A 16,962-nucleotide genomic window follows, 5' to 3' on the forward strand; every position below is an offset into this window, starting at 1 on the left:
GTCTTAATAAATTTAGATGTAAATGATCTAAAATAGGATTTTACTATAGCAAAGAAAGAGGAAGTGTGCCCATGTGTGTTGCTTTGAATTTTCTTGGGGAATAGAAGAGAGGAATCATATACTTTCTTATTGTTTCTTTATGATTTTCTTAAAGATATACTAAGAAGTATTCCAGACAATCTTCCCAAATATACTGAGATAAATTCCAGACAGTCATAAGATGACTATTGCCAAGTGAGTAGTTTGGACAAGAAGTTAAATTCCCTTCATTTCTAAAATATTTTGAATTTGTTTCTTAGTCCCCAACTATTACTGATTTGAATATTGTAAAATACAAGGTAGAAAACACATCTTAAAAGTTAACAATATCTTGTAGGTTGATTAAATATTCAGAATACAATTCAAGTTTCAGATCAGAATAAGAATTGAGGAATAGAAAGCTGTATCAAAACTGAATCATCAAGAAAGAAAGGGCTAAAATTTCCAAAGTACTAGAGGGCCACCCTGAGACGTTTAAGCATGTAATTCAAGGCCAGCTGGAATAAAATAGGATGTATCCAAAGGGTCATCATGAGTTGTCTAATTTTTAATCTAGAAAAATTTGCAATTACTTATAAAAAAATTACTTACTACCCATGTATTAAAACTGGGAGGAAATATTTTCCTCTTTCAAAAAGAACCCATACAGCATTAGAAAAAAAAGAATCCCGGCTTTGGAGGGAAAATAAAACACCCAGATTTGGACTTATTAGATGTATTATCTAATCTCTCAGATCTGTTTCAGAATCTGGAAAATGAGTTTAGTTTCACCTGTTTAAGTTTATTAGTAAGTGTTCAGCCAGGATTCCCCCAAAGTACCTTAATTGTGCAAGCCCAGTGGAGCCCTAAGAATTCCAGCAGACTTTCTCCCTTAATAGCTTCACTTATCCTTAATTATAGAGATTGAGCATCCATACAGGTTTGGAAAACATGGTTTCACCAGTTTAAAAAAAAGTTTGAAAACCACAGAAATAATGTATTTAAGCAAGAAATTAGCATGCACTCATAAATCATTTTGTCCATTATTTGATAACATGGGCTAAATCTATTAAACATTAAAAATATGAACCTCCTATTACTAAATTGTAACCTCTCAGATCTCCTGGAAAAAATGTCTTACAATGGAGCACCTCTCAAGTGAAATTAAGCCCTGATGCAGGCATTGCTACAACCTGAGGTTTTGTATCACTTAAATGTTTTGCTTTTGTTGCAGCGTGTGCCATTAAATTAGGTTATTGTAGAACTGGGCTGTAAGAATAACTATAAAGAATATGATGTGCTTTAAAGTACAAGAAAAAGAATGTGAAAGTACCAACAGATCTTTGGCATCAGTCAAAGCTAGGAATGAATCCTCAAGAGCTTTAAAAATACAAAAGGACTTGGAGCAAATGATGTTTTATTTGATCAGGATACTATAATCATTCTTAGAAAAAAAATCTATACAGTATCTGGATGCCAAAAACATACAGAGACCTCAGTTACATTTCTGCTAACATTCTAGCAATGGATTATTAGGAAAAGTGTGGGAAATGGAAGTTTTTAAAGTATATGGAGTTAAGGCGACATGTTTGTATTACCAACGATTTACATGTCATGCATATAACAATTTTTAGAAAGAAGGATCTTCTAATGTTCTTATATTGTTATATAGAATTCTTCTTTGAAGATAGTCTATATTTCAAGATAATCCTGTGCATTTCATGAAAATGACACAATAAAAGTGAACTCGGCAAGCTTCCACCTCATAGAGTTAATTAATGAGGAGTGTTACAGGATTTACAAATAATACAATCCATCAAAGTGCGGTGGTAATAATATCACTGTTGACTCCATCAGATTGAGATTAATCAAGCATCAGTGTCTTGGGCTCTGGGAAAAATATGAAGTAATAGAGTGTTCTATCACTGCAGTAGTGCGAATGCTGATGAAAGAACTGGTGGTTAGAATCCTCTTGTGGAATTAAATATGTCAAAACAACTTATACACAGTGGAGCTTACTTTGCATAAAAGCCAAAAACTTGAAAATCTTAAAAGACAAACAATCATAGCAAGGAAGTACAGTAGTACAAGTGGAATAATTTAAAACATTACTAGAAAACTATTTGAATGTTTTTTAGGCCAGCCAATTTGGCTGTATCCACGGTGATACTCAAAATATTGAATAGACAGCATGGCAGGCACCAATCAGTCCAACAGACACACTGTGTTGTACGTTTCCGTCCAGCATAAATGCACTCAGTGCAAAATTCAGGGGCCTTGGGAGGCTTAAGAGAAGTAGACTCCAATATCCAGAGATTCCAGGGGGGTGAAGCCCAGGCATTTATTTACTGTTTAAAAGTAACCAAGGAGTTCCCATTGTGGCTGAGCTGTAACAAACCCAACTACTATCCATGAGGATATGGGTTCGATCTCTGGCCTTGCTCCATGGTTTAAGGATCTGGTGTTGCCTTGAGCTGTGGAGTAGGTCAAAGACACAGCTCAAGATCCCATGTTGCTGTGGCTGTGGTGTAGGCTGGTAGCTACAGCTCTGATTTGACCCTTAGCCTAGGAACTTCCGTATGGTGTGGGTGCAGCCCTAAAAAGACAAATAGTAATAATAATAATAAATTAACTAATTAATTAAAAAATATAAAAGTAACCAAGGTGACGCTAATAAATAGGAGTTGGGGAACCACCGGATTAGACACCCTATTTCAGTTAAACTCCGAATGACTGGCCAAGTAAATAAATTGCCTTGCAAGTAAAGATTTCTCTCATCCTCAGGCGTCAAGTGACTTAATATGGGTAGAGCCAAATGTACACTCCACCATCAAAATTACCCCAGTGCAAACAGCAATTCGTAGGTATTATGAAGTCAAATGCATCCAAATCAATTGCCTGTTTATAGTTTGGGTACTTGAGAAATTGGCAGTCTTGTAGAGTTGACTCTGCAGTACATGGCTCCGTGCAGGTGTTTTGAAAACCAAGTTCCTTTTAATGTGTCTCGGGGAGTTATTGTTGATAGGATTGATGTGGCTTTCCCAGGATGCCAAGCCCACAGTGGGTTTCACATTTTGAACCCGCTTTCAACTTTATGTAAGACACGTGATGAATTGTCTGAAGGCAGGCATAGAACGGGTTCACTGAGAAATCTACCCATACACACACACACACACACACTCTCTCTCTCTCTCTCTCAAACACACACACACACACACACACACACACACACTTACATTCCTGTTAGCAGAATTAAGAAACAGATCTGAAATCATGGAGGACATTTTTATTTGATTGATTCCGGTTTTGTTTTGCCAGGTAACACTGAATTGGTGTGACTTCATACTTTAGGGTCAGAAATTGGGGATGGAGGATATTGGAAATTCTATGATGGCTGATCCTATTTTCTAAATAGCCCCTGAGCTTTTTAAGGTTTGTTTGTTTCATTTCTGTTAGCCTAGGTTTGTTAAAAATCTATTTCTGTGCTGATATATCTAGAGCATTATTAATAGAGATGCGACATTTTATATGTCAGGCTCTTGAAAATGATTTAGGTAAAAGAGACATTAGTTTCTTCAGTTTCAACTAAAATGATAAATTCTTATGCAACCTCTGTGCTCAAGGAAATGCCACTAATGTCTGATTTATAGAAATGTTTGTCAGGTGACTGCCTAATTGTATAGGCATCTGAGCCTTCTCTAAGCATTGCCAGGGCCATGGTCCTTGGAAGTTTCTTTTGTATTTCAGTCTGTGGCATCAAATGCAGCTTCCCCCCCCCCCGACCCCCTACAGAAAAAGGCAGTTTGCATGTTATCACATCAAAGGGAAAGATGCCATTGTCTGAGATCTATCAGAATAAATCGCTTATGGGACAGAATTCATTTAAGGTACCATTTCTTCTAAACAAGAGACCCCCCCATTTCCTTTTCAGAAATGTAAATATATAATATATATTTTTTTGTTTGTTTGGTGCAAAGATACCAGTAAAGTGATAACATCTGGCTGGAGCACAACGCTGCCAGCTAAGGAATGGTTTCCTCTCTGCGGGTCTGACCAGAGTCTGATGTTGTACAGATGTGCGCCCAGGCCTGACTGTAAAAGTTATAAACATTGTCATAACATTGTTCGACTTCTCTAGTATTTCCTGTCTTCTGCTTAGCACTTTATTACGAAGTCTGGCCCGCCGCCAAGTGAAATGCAGGGAGTGAGGGCCTCTGGCTTGAAATTTAAAACAAGTCCAGAATTCATTGGGTTTAATTTGATATGCGAACTCTGATAACTCACACTTGTTAAAATAAAGCCGCTTACCATTCAAGTTAGATTTACACAGCTTTGAGAGAACACGGGAGGAGAGGGGGAAAACACATTTTTCAAAACTTTAATATTGGCTTTTAGCTCTTGGTTTTAGAGGTGGGGGTGGGGGGGAGGATGCTGAGCGGGGAACAGCTGATTCAGAAGCTGGACAGCTTACAGCAAACTTGTGTTCATTTCCTGTATTAGATGCAGTTCCCTGGGCACAGAATGGGCCTTTCTTTCAACACTTCTGAGCACGTTCTTTCTCTTGGCTCATTTTCAGATTAGGAAGGCCACATGAGGCTCGTTGCCTATACATCATAACAAAATGGTGAGGTGCAAACAAACGAACGCTACGCCACCCGGCTGATTTTTCTGCAAAGGGTATCTTATGCCAGGGTTGCACAGAACATCGTTGAAGCACCAGCATGAAGACATGTTAACCCAATTTTTCCTGTAATGTATACATGATTGATTGGCCATTTTTGGACCACAGGCTGTGGTTAGGATTACATCAATCAGGAAGCAGTAACTCTGGAGGGACTTCCCTTCAATGATCTAGTGTTTATTGGCGAAAGTGGTTGCATTTTTCGCTGTCTGTTTCTTTCATGTGTTCATCAGCCCCATTCTTGTTTGACATATGGTATCCGTGCATGAGATAGGTCACTTTTTTCCTTTTATCCCCGTTAGTCACTTAAAATGCAAGATGACATACTTAGCACAATGTCTGGTCCATCGAATGCACAAATTTTTTAAAAATGAACTTTGAATGAATGAGAAATGAAATAGGAAAACAAGAATATGTTTAAGGGTACAGGTGACCAGATTTGGATTTTATGCTCTTCAGAAGTGGTTTGGATCAGCTGGTGAATTAACGGCATAATAAAGGTTTACCTGGAGAGCATCACTCACCTAAATAGAGCTCTGCACTTATAAATATATCAATTAACAGCAATATGCAGTTTTTAACTTCCTTCCATAATTATATTACATCATGTACTCCTAGTAAATAAAATTAAAATATATGAGAAAGAAAAGGCAAGAAAGAGGAGGTATTTGCTGGGTTGCTGATCGTCCTCGATGTTCAGACACTCCACACTTTGGAGGAGAGGGAAAAATTTCATCTGTAATGTGCCCTCCGAGTTCTGATGGCTGTCTTTGTTGTTTGTTGGATTTCGGTAATGGTTTTGAATACATGTCTTGCTATGGTCCCAAAAGGATGTGTTATGGATCTATGAAATTTTTGTAAGGTGCGAATGCTAAAAAACTGTCCCAAAGCTCTGCTGTTAATTTGTTTTTATTGAAGGGGAGGCAAGAATGAGGCCCATGTGAGCACGACCACTTCTCACTGCTCTGTGTTTTCATGGGCAGTGGGTGTTCAGGGACGCTTGGGTGACATGTGAGTTACAGTCCATAATGCTGGAGAAGCAAAAAGTTCCTGACACAGATCTTCCAGGCCACCAGAGTCTAAACTTTTAAAATGGAAAGGTAGGAAAAAGAAACATGGGTACTATTCACTTCAAGTTCAAGGTTGAAAAGGGGTTTTTGAAAGAGTCAGAGCCTTAGCTAGTGATTTCATTGATGCGGTCCTCACAGAATCATTGACGCTTAATTGTATTATCTAATTTTTGGAAATGGAATGTGAAGCATGTGAAAGTTAAATAGCGTGAAGAATGAAAAGCATGTTCAAAGCAGTTAAGATGGTCGGGCGAGGCCTGTGCCATTCAGAGCAGCTCCTGCGGACATACAAGGGGGCTGAACACCGATCATCTAATCACGTTGGGTTTGGGATTCAGTTTCTGGCTCCACATCACGATCAGAACAGATGTTTCCCAGGCTGTATAGGTGGGTGCGAGAAATGGGTTTCGGAAATAACTCACTAAATTTATAATCAGATTTTTGTAAGAAAACTCCAGAATCATAATTCTCAGAATTCTCCATTACACCCATTCTAGGGGCTCTCGGAACAAGATATACTTGTGGATATAGTTCATTACATTCCTATAGACTCTGTTTTGTTTTCCTCACACAAGAGATTTCTCATTTTTTTCCTCTCCCGGTATTGTGTGTGTGTGTCTGTGTCTGTGTGTGTGTCTGGATTTTTTTTTAAATCACATATTCCTTTGGCCTCTCCAAGTGAAGACAACATGCATTTTAAAGTGTTATGTGTGAAGTTCAAAGTATTTCCTGTTATTTGGGACTGGTGCTTCGACCATTATTTTTTTTCCAACAGTCTGATGGGAACTCGGCATTAATTATGTATGCCATTTTTTTGGAATGATCAAGTTAAACAGCTAGTTGATGTTTACCCATCTTCTTTGAATATTAAGTAGGCAGATAAGAAAACCTCACCTTAATATTATGCCCTTGGTCTCCGGTAGCTTGTTAACAAAAGGAATATGAAGCAAAGAATACAGACAAGAAATCATGAAATCTTGGTGTGGCGCCAACAGACCTCTAGCTGGCTGCTGGATTGGTAAGAAAGCAGCTTTCTGCTGTCAGAATCAACATTACTCAGACAGTTGCAGAAGCTCTGAAGCCTTTGGATTTGTTTGCAATGAGAGATTTGTTGTGGATTTTTAACAAGGCTCCTGTGTGTGTGCCATGCTTAGTAAATATTGGCCTTTAGGGTATTTTGCAGTCACGCTGAATGGACTGTTAGTTTCCCCAAACAGCAGAGTGAAGAAAATCCATTTCCCTGATTTTGTTGCCACTGAGATTGCATCATAAGTTTTGCAGTACAAAGGCAAAATTAAATGTAGCAAAAATCCTTTAGAGTACTGGAAAAGTGATCAGGATAACAAAGATACCTGTGATTATATAAGCAAATGTGCCTAGAAGGGAACTATAGAAGTGTTTCATAGTTAAATTGTTCCAACTAAAGTAACTGAAATATGTCAATTTCTTTAGAATGGGGGAAATGAATAATATCATAATTATTATGACTAATGTAATCAGTTACCTTTTCCAGTATTATAATATGTTGAATATACTTTTCAAATGCTACTAAAATTTATTGATAAAGAATCAATCAATCGAAGTAACCATGGTAAAATGTATGTGATGAGGCTTCCAGAAAAAAACAAAAACAACTCAGCCTGTCACCAAATGTTTTCTTCTTTTGTACATAAATTCCATAGTGATTTTCCATCAGCAAATGAGTCAATATTGGCAATTATTTTGTACTCGAGGATTACTTGACATTTTTTAAATTGATGTTCAGAACGCACTTTCAAAGGATGATTGAGTTCTAATATTTGGTCTTTAAGAAGGAATTTCAAGAGATATCACAATTATGCCAAGGGCAAACTAACATTAGAGGTCCAAAAGTTTGAGTTTCATAATAGTTGGTCAATGGTGAAGCGATAACAAAAATGAAGTTATCTAGCAGAATTCACGTGCTTATAAACTTTAGTTCTTTTAGAAAATGATCTACATTCCTGTAGCAAACACGTCAACTTTTGGGACCTAAACTCTCAAAATTGTGCTAAGTCGGGGGTGAAGAGAGGTATTTAGAAACACCTATTTGAGCCTGAATTTTAGGAAACTTTCTCTAGTCTATAATTTCTACAAACGCCTTGGATATGGAAGAATAACCGGAAAGAGGGTACTTTTCCATATGTTGTCCATTTGGCTGTCAGCGCTTGTTCTGATGGAAAAGAGGCAGGGTCTTGAGTGACTGCTAGTCTGTCTTAAAGTATGGTAATGAGGCTAATTAGGAGAGATGAGAGCTGAACTAGATTTGTGAAGGCAATTATCCATATAGCTTTTGTGCCATGCTTTATCTTTATCAGATCCCTCTTCTCTAATTTTGTCATTTCTCAAACATCACAAGAATAATGAAAGTGTCTAAAGCCATATGAGAAACGTGGTTGGTAGAAAAGAATAAAATATATTTTGAAATCCTGTGAACCTGCGTTCTATTTGGACTCTTCCAAAATAAAGATTTGGAGCATGGCTAAGATGGTTCTTAACTAGTATCGTTATTGTGTAGTTTACATAAATGAAAATTAATTGCACTTTATTGTAATGAGTCTATATATCTTCTTCGGTAAGTGAACAGTGTTTTGCTTGGTCCTTTTATGTTAGTCATCACGGCAAGTTTGTAATTTAGTGTACATGAAAGGAAAAGACATCAGAGGCTTGCAAAGCAAGCATAAAATGTATTCTCTTTTATGTGATTTAGAAAGTTGAGACATTTTAGTTTCTATTTTCAAAGGTTTTATACATTTTAACTCTGACAACAGTTATGAAAGTAAACTAACAGACTCAGATCTCTACATAGCACTTTCATAGTAGGTGACATAGAACATAAGTTTCGTTTGTTCTAAGTATTTAATCACAAGAGGTAACGGTTAAAATACTTGTATTTTTTTTTTAACTGCAGAATTATTTTTGAGTAGTGCCATTGACCTTTCTTTAGAGATATATACAAGCTGGCATTCCAGGAACATCACATTATTTCTAACGTGTAACTGTAATGTGAGTCTCTCCCCCTCAAAAAAAAAAAAAAAAAAATCTGGAAATTTGGAATTATTTAGGACTACACTAAAATTTTGAAAGTTTCAAAACTCATAGCAAAAGAAATCAGCCTTGTGTTTACCAGAGGCTAATGGTGGAGGGAGGGAGAATTGGAGGAAAGTGGTCAAGAGGATAAACTTGCAGTTATAAAATAAATAATTACTAGGGCTATAATGTAGAGAGAGCAGGATGGCTATCGTTAACATTGCCAAATGGTAAAGAGTTGTTTAGAGAGTTAAAAAGAGTTTTCATCGTGAGGAGAATTATTTTCCTTTTTTCTTCTTTTTTTAAATGTATATGAGATGATGGAGGTTAGCTGAACCTTTTGTGGTAATCCTGTCACTATCACAGTAGATATAAGACCATAGTGCTGTATGCCTTAAACTTTTATAGTGATGTGTATCAGTTATTTCTCAAAATGGGGGTAGGGGGCTTGGCTTGAAGAAAAAAACGTTGGCTTAAGCTAGTAAAACTCAAATTGGGTTTGATTGGTAATTGTCTGCGTTCCCATTACATCTAGGTATAGTTTTAGTTATTTTTAGCATATTTATGATCAATTTTATTACTTCTGTTTTTCATACAAAAGTTCATTAGCCTATGAGCTTCTTGTAGGCATGAAGGAGGAAATTGGGGTTTTTTGCTTTATTTTTTAGAATTAATGGAAAAATCTAATAAACCAAGACCGTATTGGCAGATGATCTGAATTGCTAAATAATCTTCCTACATGTGAAATTCCGTTACCTTCGAGTAATTCAATAACAAACCAGGAAAACTCCATTCTATCTCATGATCACAAGACAGGGAACAGTTAAGGGGTAAAGGTGTAGTAAGTAGGTTTGGTAAAGAAGTTATAGCAGGACCCAAAAGGTTATAGTCCAACTGAAGCTGAAGGACTTAGAAGTGACTCAAACTCAAACATAACCTGGAATCACTAGGAGATCACGTTAAAAATACAGAGTCGTGGACTTAGAATGCGTAATTCCAATTCAGTGGGTCTTGAGTGAGGCAAAGGACACTCCAGTTTTAATAGATACTCCTGGGAGATTTTGATGCAGGTGCCGTGGTGGACCACACTTCGAGAAACACTGTTCTAGATCAAGAGACTTACTGCCCCAAATATCAGAGCAAGGCTAAGCGGTGAAGCAAGGAGGGAAATAGAAGTTGAAAGACAGGAAGACATGGAAAGAAAGCAGGAAGGAGGCCTGAGTCTGCAGTCTCAGAAATGACATTTTTCTGGGTCGAACTCTATAAAATGGCAATTGCATGAGGTCCGATCTATAATTCTGCTTTGTCAGAATGGAAGTTTCATAATCCCCATGACCGGTCCATGGTCATCGTCTGTAAACTCATTCTAGCATTTGGGGATTCCACGCCAGCCGTGGCTAGAGAAAGAAGGCAAAGTAGGACTAAACTTGGGAAAATGCACACATCAGGGAGTGAAAAATCCAAGTGCTCAGAAACCATATCGAGAGTAGGGAACCAAGAGTTTTAGAAAAGGAAAAACAAGCAGGAAACTAAATTGATGCAAGATTCCTGTCCCTAACTGAAGCAGCCTTCTGCCTCAGGCCCAGGTCACTTTCTTGGTTGTTTTTGAAAGAGAAACCAAACTCAATACAACTAGATGGAGTCCTGCAGGTGGAAGCAGGTAATTGGAAGCAGCTGGTGCAGGTGAACGTGTGAGATTGGGGGAAGCAGCGTTTTTTGGTTTTGGTTTTCTTTTTTTGGTCTGATAGAGCAAAGTCATTTCTAATAGAAATAACAGCGAGTAATAAACACATACTGGTATTGTATACGTGGCACGTTGCTTTTTATGTAAGTGGTGTTTCAAAAATAGCTTGAAAACACTTAAACTGAGTGTTTTAAATATTCTCATTATTTATGCACATCTTTGCACTTTTTATGAACTCTGTAAAGAAGGACTTGGCAAAGGCAAAGCAAACTGCACGACATCACAGTATCCACCTGTGTGCAGGCCCAGTGGTCACTTTACAGTACTGTTATCCAGATTCAGAATTTAAAAGTCATCCATGTTTGAAAGGAAAAAAGTTCTGCAACAAAGAATAGTATTTGCTTAATGGGAGAACCATCGTGATTAATATATGCATCCTATATTTATTCATCCTTTTATGAATGTATCCATGAGTGAAATTGTGGTTAATGACAGGCTGCATTTTATATTAAAAGCCTTGGGTATTGATATTTACCAGTAAATCTCTTAAGTTTGTTGTGAAAGTGCAGCAATAATATGTCATTTTAGTGATTTTTCTCTGATAACTTCATCTCTCTTTACAATTTTAGCCCTTTGTTACAGTCATGTTTTGAAAGAAGATTGTCTTGAAATTGAATTAGTGGTCTCCTTTTCAGAAATTGAGCCATTAATTCTTTTCAGTTCTTTACTGAACTAAATTTTGCTGAGGAATTAAAAGGCATAGTTTCTTGCCTCCTAGAATTCACTGTCCAATACATAACAAACATGTGATTTCTTCATTGGTTCTCTTTGTTTCTTTAAGTGAAGGAGGGATTGGGGTGCAATTTAATCCCAACATCTCTGGGCCACCTTAGAGAGGAGTGTGATTTCAGATGCATGATTAGAGTGGAGGAGGAATTCAACAGGACCCACTGAAGGAAAGCTTGGGGGATGTTAGAGAAAAGGATACATCGAAAGAGAAAATAAAATGTTTATTTAGCTGATGAAAAAGGCTCTGAGAGCATAGGAGCAATAAAGCAAGTTACTTGAAGCTTCCTTAGAACTGCTAGAAGCCATACTTCAGCATTTGAAGGTTCTTCAGGTCCAAATTCTTGGGCTGGACTTTGAAGGTGACAACAAGTTTCAGAAGGTTGAGGGGAGGGCAGAAAAGAGTATATGAAAAGGCACTGAGCTGGGAATGTACAAGATCTGTGTGAGGGAACTTGGAGCAAACTTGTTTGACTGGAGAGTTGAGGGAAGCTAATTGAGGAGTTTAAGTTGTGAAGAGCCTGAAGAATGTGGGGCAGAGGATTTTGGAATTCATCCAAAATGAATGAAAAGATGAAAGTTATGAACAAGGAACTGATAGAATTCAGATTGTCTTCAGATAATTAATCTAGAAATGTTATTCTTGGTGGATTGGAAAGCCGTGGAGCCATACAAATAATGAGGAAAAGGAGGAACTCGTGGTGGATTAACACAGATTTTCTTTAGACAGTGATCAGGTTTTGAGATAATGAAAAAGCATTATTTAATTGAACCACTGAGTACGGCTGACTTCCACGGCATTTTTATTTTTGTTTTTTTTTATAATTTTTATTTTCCCACTGTACAGCAAGGGGGTCAGGTTATCCTTACATGTATACATTACAATTACATTTTTTCCCCCACCCTTTATTCTGTTGCAACATGAGTATCCACGGCATTTTTAAAACGACCTCCTCAACGTATGCCCTTTCTCCTTGATACTCATTGTTTAGTGGAAGAAGTAGCCATGTTCACAAACAGTACAGAAAAAGTAGCTTGAAAATGTTAGAACTACTAACAAGATGAAATGAGAAACTATAAGGCAGTGAAGAGAGCAGTCTTCTTGGAGGAGGAGGTGTTTTGAGCTGGACCTGAAAAGATGGGTGGGAAGAACTTAGATAAGGTGGATACATTCTTCATTTGTTCATGCATTCAACAAGATTTTGTCGAGCACCTGCTTTGCTACAGGGAACACCTTGGGCACTGAACACAGTGATAAGAAGGCACAGTCTGTCAGGGAAAAGGAAGACTGGCGAGTAGAGGGTCCGAGTGAATGGCATGGGATCCCAGGTTGGATGGGGCTAAAGGATGAGGATGAAGAGAGTTTGTAGAAGATAAGATGGTGAAGATCAGCCAGACCAAACAGGGAAGGAAGGAGAGCGCTCAGTCCTTTTGTTCCCTGAGTGGTGGAGAACTTTAAAAGATTGGGAGATGGGCAGACATAGAGATCTCTACTGAAGACATCGTAGACATATATTTTAGAAAGGCAACAAAATATCCAAATTAAAATATTTACAGATAGATTAGACAGGAAGATACCATTTAGGTAACCATCCAAATGGTGGAGTCTGCCAGTCGTAGGAGGTATGAGCTTGCTAAGTTTGAGTATGAGGAAAGGACTGGGTTCTGAAATGGGAGCTATAATAACTCTCATTTATTGAGTACTTACCAGTCATTATCTAAGCACTGAATTAACTCCTTTATTCCTTGAAGCAACCTGTCAGTTAGGTGCCATCATTATACCCTTTTTGCAGATAAAGCAGTGGATCAAAGTGAGTTTAAGCAACTCGCCCAAGGTCACATGGCTAACTAGGGTTAGAGACAGGATGTGAATCTAGGCAGGCAGGTTCTAGTGCCTCCAGATTAGGAAGGCAGCTCAGACAGAGAAGGTCTAGGATAAATAATATCAAAGAATTTGAAAGTTATCATGGCAAAATTAAGTGCTTAGGAGAGCTAAGCAGGTTGTATAGATGCCAAAGCTCAGAGGTCCTGTGGGGAATTGGCAAGTAATTTTCTAAAAGAGGCAGTCACAGCCACCCCCACTGTGCCTTGCCATGAGGGAAGATGAACCTAGCAATACTGGACTTTACAAGTGCCCATAAAACCTAGGAAAAAACCATGGCCTTATGTGAAGTCATCTAATGTTTAAATACTGATAGCTAATTTAAGTTTTCCTGTTATGCTACCTTGTGTGACCTACCTGCCTTCCCAAAACAGACAAAAAAAACCGCAACCTGCTACTCAGATTTTTCTCCAGAAAAAAAAAACAAACAAACTCTGATTTATAACACAACCCTTCGAAATCCTCACATACATGACATCTATATTAGTGAACCTTCCTATTTCAAATAGAATTAGAGTTTGCAAATATAGAACTCACTGCAGTTTTTAATTTTAGGTAAGCATTCATACTAACTTCTCTCCCACAGTTCTACAAGCAAAAATAGAAAATCAGATGTATTTTTTTTTTCCTTCAGAAAATCAATGGGTGAAAAAAATGTTTGTTGCTGCCCACACTGTGTCATCCACTCAGAGGATTTGACTGTTTATATAAAACCAGTGAATCTAAGTCTGACATTTAAAATCAATCCTCCAAGTGGCTCCAAGTAGCCACAGGCATTGCGTCACATAGACTATCTAATGAGCTTCACTATGGTTGTTTTTACTCCGTTTTACCCAGAAAAGTTAAAATATTAGTGATCCTGCGGGTCCATTCATAGGCTTTGTGAACCGTGGTAGGAAACTTGTGCATTTATGAAGAGGTTTAATAATAATAATAAGCTATAAAGTTGTGTTAGTGTTTCAAAGGGACTAACATCAAAAACTTGTGGAGAAAAGCCACAGACTACCATCAACCTCAACTCACACACACACACACACACACACACACACACACACACACACAGCATAGCACACATTTGGTTGAGAGACCTATTTTGGTCGAATGAAGCCTGGTTCACTAAAGAAGAGGGATAATGAGGCCATTTTTCATTATTTTCCCAGTAGATTTTTTAAATAGTTACCTCATAAAATAAATAGTTTAAGTTTCCACATTACTTTTGCCTTTAATCTGTGCCTCCCATGCAAGTAAATGAGTAGAGATTTTTATACTCCTGAAAGTTTATACAGAGGCAAATATATTAAAAAAACAAGCATCCAAGGTAAGTGTAATTTCTTACTTAAAGCAGCAGCTTACAGGATGCTCTGGTTAATAGAGGGAAGATCCTTTAGTAAAACAAAGCTATAAGATTTATTTGGAGACATTGTGTTCAGGTAGTTGCTAGCCCTACCCAACCTTGTCTTCATAGTGATAGGTTTCTCGAACTTGGATTTACTCTAAGTGGAAGACATTAGAGCTGAACTGGGCTGCTGAAGCACAGAAATGTGCATTTGGAGTGTGAGTTTCTATGGAAAAATTGGACCCAAACTGCTTTTGAAGCAAACCCCACCAAGACCAGTAAGGTGGTAAAGAACAACTCTAAGCTTTTATAAAATTAAAAACCCATGCACTAAAATTAGAAGTGGTTTATTGCCCTTGTTAAGAGACAACCAAATTAACCTAGCTATCTAGCTAATAAACAGAAATAGTCCACCTTAGTCAAGCTCTAATTACAGCCTCTGAACCTCTCGGCAAGTTTACAGCTTAAAACATCTGAGTGATTCTGCCTTTTCAAAGCCATGTGAAGTTAGAAAGGCAGCCTAATTAAAACAAATCTTGGATAAACCACTTCATGGAGATAGAAGTTTGATGGTTGGATATATCAAAAATTGTTACCAGATGTTGTGTAGAGGCCTTAACAGTTTAAAGATCAGGAGGGGCTTTTTTTTTTTTTTTTTTAACAAAAGCAAAAATATTCTAATTGAAGTTGTCAGCAGGAGTGAGACTAATATGCCTGTCTTTGATTAAATAATAGTTTATTTAACATTCAGTGTGGCCCAGAATTGGCCAAGACAAAAGTCAGAAAACATTTTAGCCAGAAGACTAAAAAAGAAAAACACAACACACTGACAGCGCTGTGTAGGTAACTCTCCGGCACTGTGGTTTGATAATGATCTTGAAACTGTAATTGCCCCTTATCCTTACATGCCATACCCCGTATACTTTGCAACAGTGCTTCAGAATCCATTCTTTCATGCATTTTGTATCTTCCCAAAAAGAAAAAAAAAAAAAAAAACTAGGAGAGCAATAGACTCTTATACGTCTTCATGGCTGAAACCCAGCAAAGCAAACATCGTGTCTTTTTCCATTATAAAAATGTAAACATCCATATTTTTAGGAGTTATGTGTGTGATGGAGACTGCTGTTCTGACTCGCACTGGGATGTGAGGATTTGGTCTGTGTAAAACAAGAGTGTAAGACTCAAGTGTTCCTGTAACAACTTGCAGGCACCTTTTCCTGATTACAGGATGGGAGCACGTAACTACTTCCTTCCTCTTTGGTGGACAGCTGTGCACGGTTCTCAGATGAAATGCAAGCGTGTCCTCCTTTTGAAGAACATGCAGTCTTGCCTCATCCACACGGCCCTTCCTACTGCCTTGCGCTGCTCTCTTTCCCCTTTTATCTTCTTCCCAGCTACACACCTAGCCTTGCACCAATGAACAGTGAGGCAATTCCTTGATTTTTCCCGAATACAAGTTTGTGAGACCTTTACTTGATAGAACCGTGTAAGAACTTATCTGCATAGAATACTGGGAAATGGATGCACTTTTTAAAAAAATGAATTTTCCATGTAGTGGTCAATGGCCGACCTCTCGTTTGCTCCCCATAAGACGCAGCGGTCTGGATTTTCAAAGTAAACTGCAGCTTACTCTGTGGCAATTATGAGAAGACAACTACACTAGAGGGTCATTAATCATTTAAACATTCAAATAAAACTCAATGTTTCTTTTTTAGATCTAAAGTGCAGCCCATAACACAATCGAAATAACATTAATGGGAGAAGGGAATGAAAAGACAGAAAACAGCTGCTGCTCCCTGGGCCAATGTGCCCTGGGCTCTAATCAGAGGGTGAGACACTGTATACAGTCAGGGAGGGACTCGGGTTGGTTCCCCGCATTTCCTACCATCTTGAGCTCTCTCAGCTTAAAGGAAGTCGGGGTGGATGTTCTGACATGTCATAACACTGCATTTCTGGACATTCAGCAGAAGCAACCAGCGACTGGAAGGTTTAGTTTTCCAGCTGTTGCAGAGGAGTGTTTGAAAGTCGCTTGTTAGCTGCAAAGTGCTAATAATAACGTAAACAGGGTACAAAACGTCCCCCGTGGCTAATGAGGAAAAGCTCTGCTCTTGAAATATAACATTTTCGTTATGAAAATAAATTTCAGTTTTACTAGAGGTTTACTTTCCAAACAAATGAGGCGAAGACCTGGAGGACATGACATAGTTAACCAAATTTGTCCTAGATGATAGCACGGAAAGTAACCTGCAGGCCAGTTGAAAAACGAATGACTCCATCCTGTCTTTTTCTCTCTTAGCCATTTTAACAAATTCAGTTTCTGTCCATTTGATCCTCCCTAAAATGCCTTGACTTTGTGGCATTATTTTTACTTGCACTTCCATTTCCCATATTCTGATTTTTCTTACCTTGCTTGTGTCCCTGGAAAATAGCAGTTAATGTCTCTTTTTAAATGTATTT

At 37.9% G+C, this 16,962-nt stretch overlaps 1 protein-coding gene across 33 annotated transcripts in view; it reads left to right on the forward strand.

The window, feature by feature from the left end:
• Window positions 1-16,962, forward strand: part of TRPS1 (transcriptional repressor GATA binding 1) — a 246,894-nt gene that overhangs the window by 205,360 nt on the left and 24,572 nt on the right. The window lies entirely within an intron of this gene.

The sequence above is a fragment of the Sus scrofa genome, chromosome 4 (genome assembly GCF_054392235.1).
Source record: "Sus scrofa isolate SSC_HxYL_T2T_F1_AM1 chromosome 4, Sscrofa_HxYL_maternal_Yorkshire_Landrace_v2.0, whole genome shotgun sequence".
NCBI lineage: Eukaryota > Metazoa > Chordata > Mammalia > Artiodactyla > Suidae > Sus > Sus scrofa.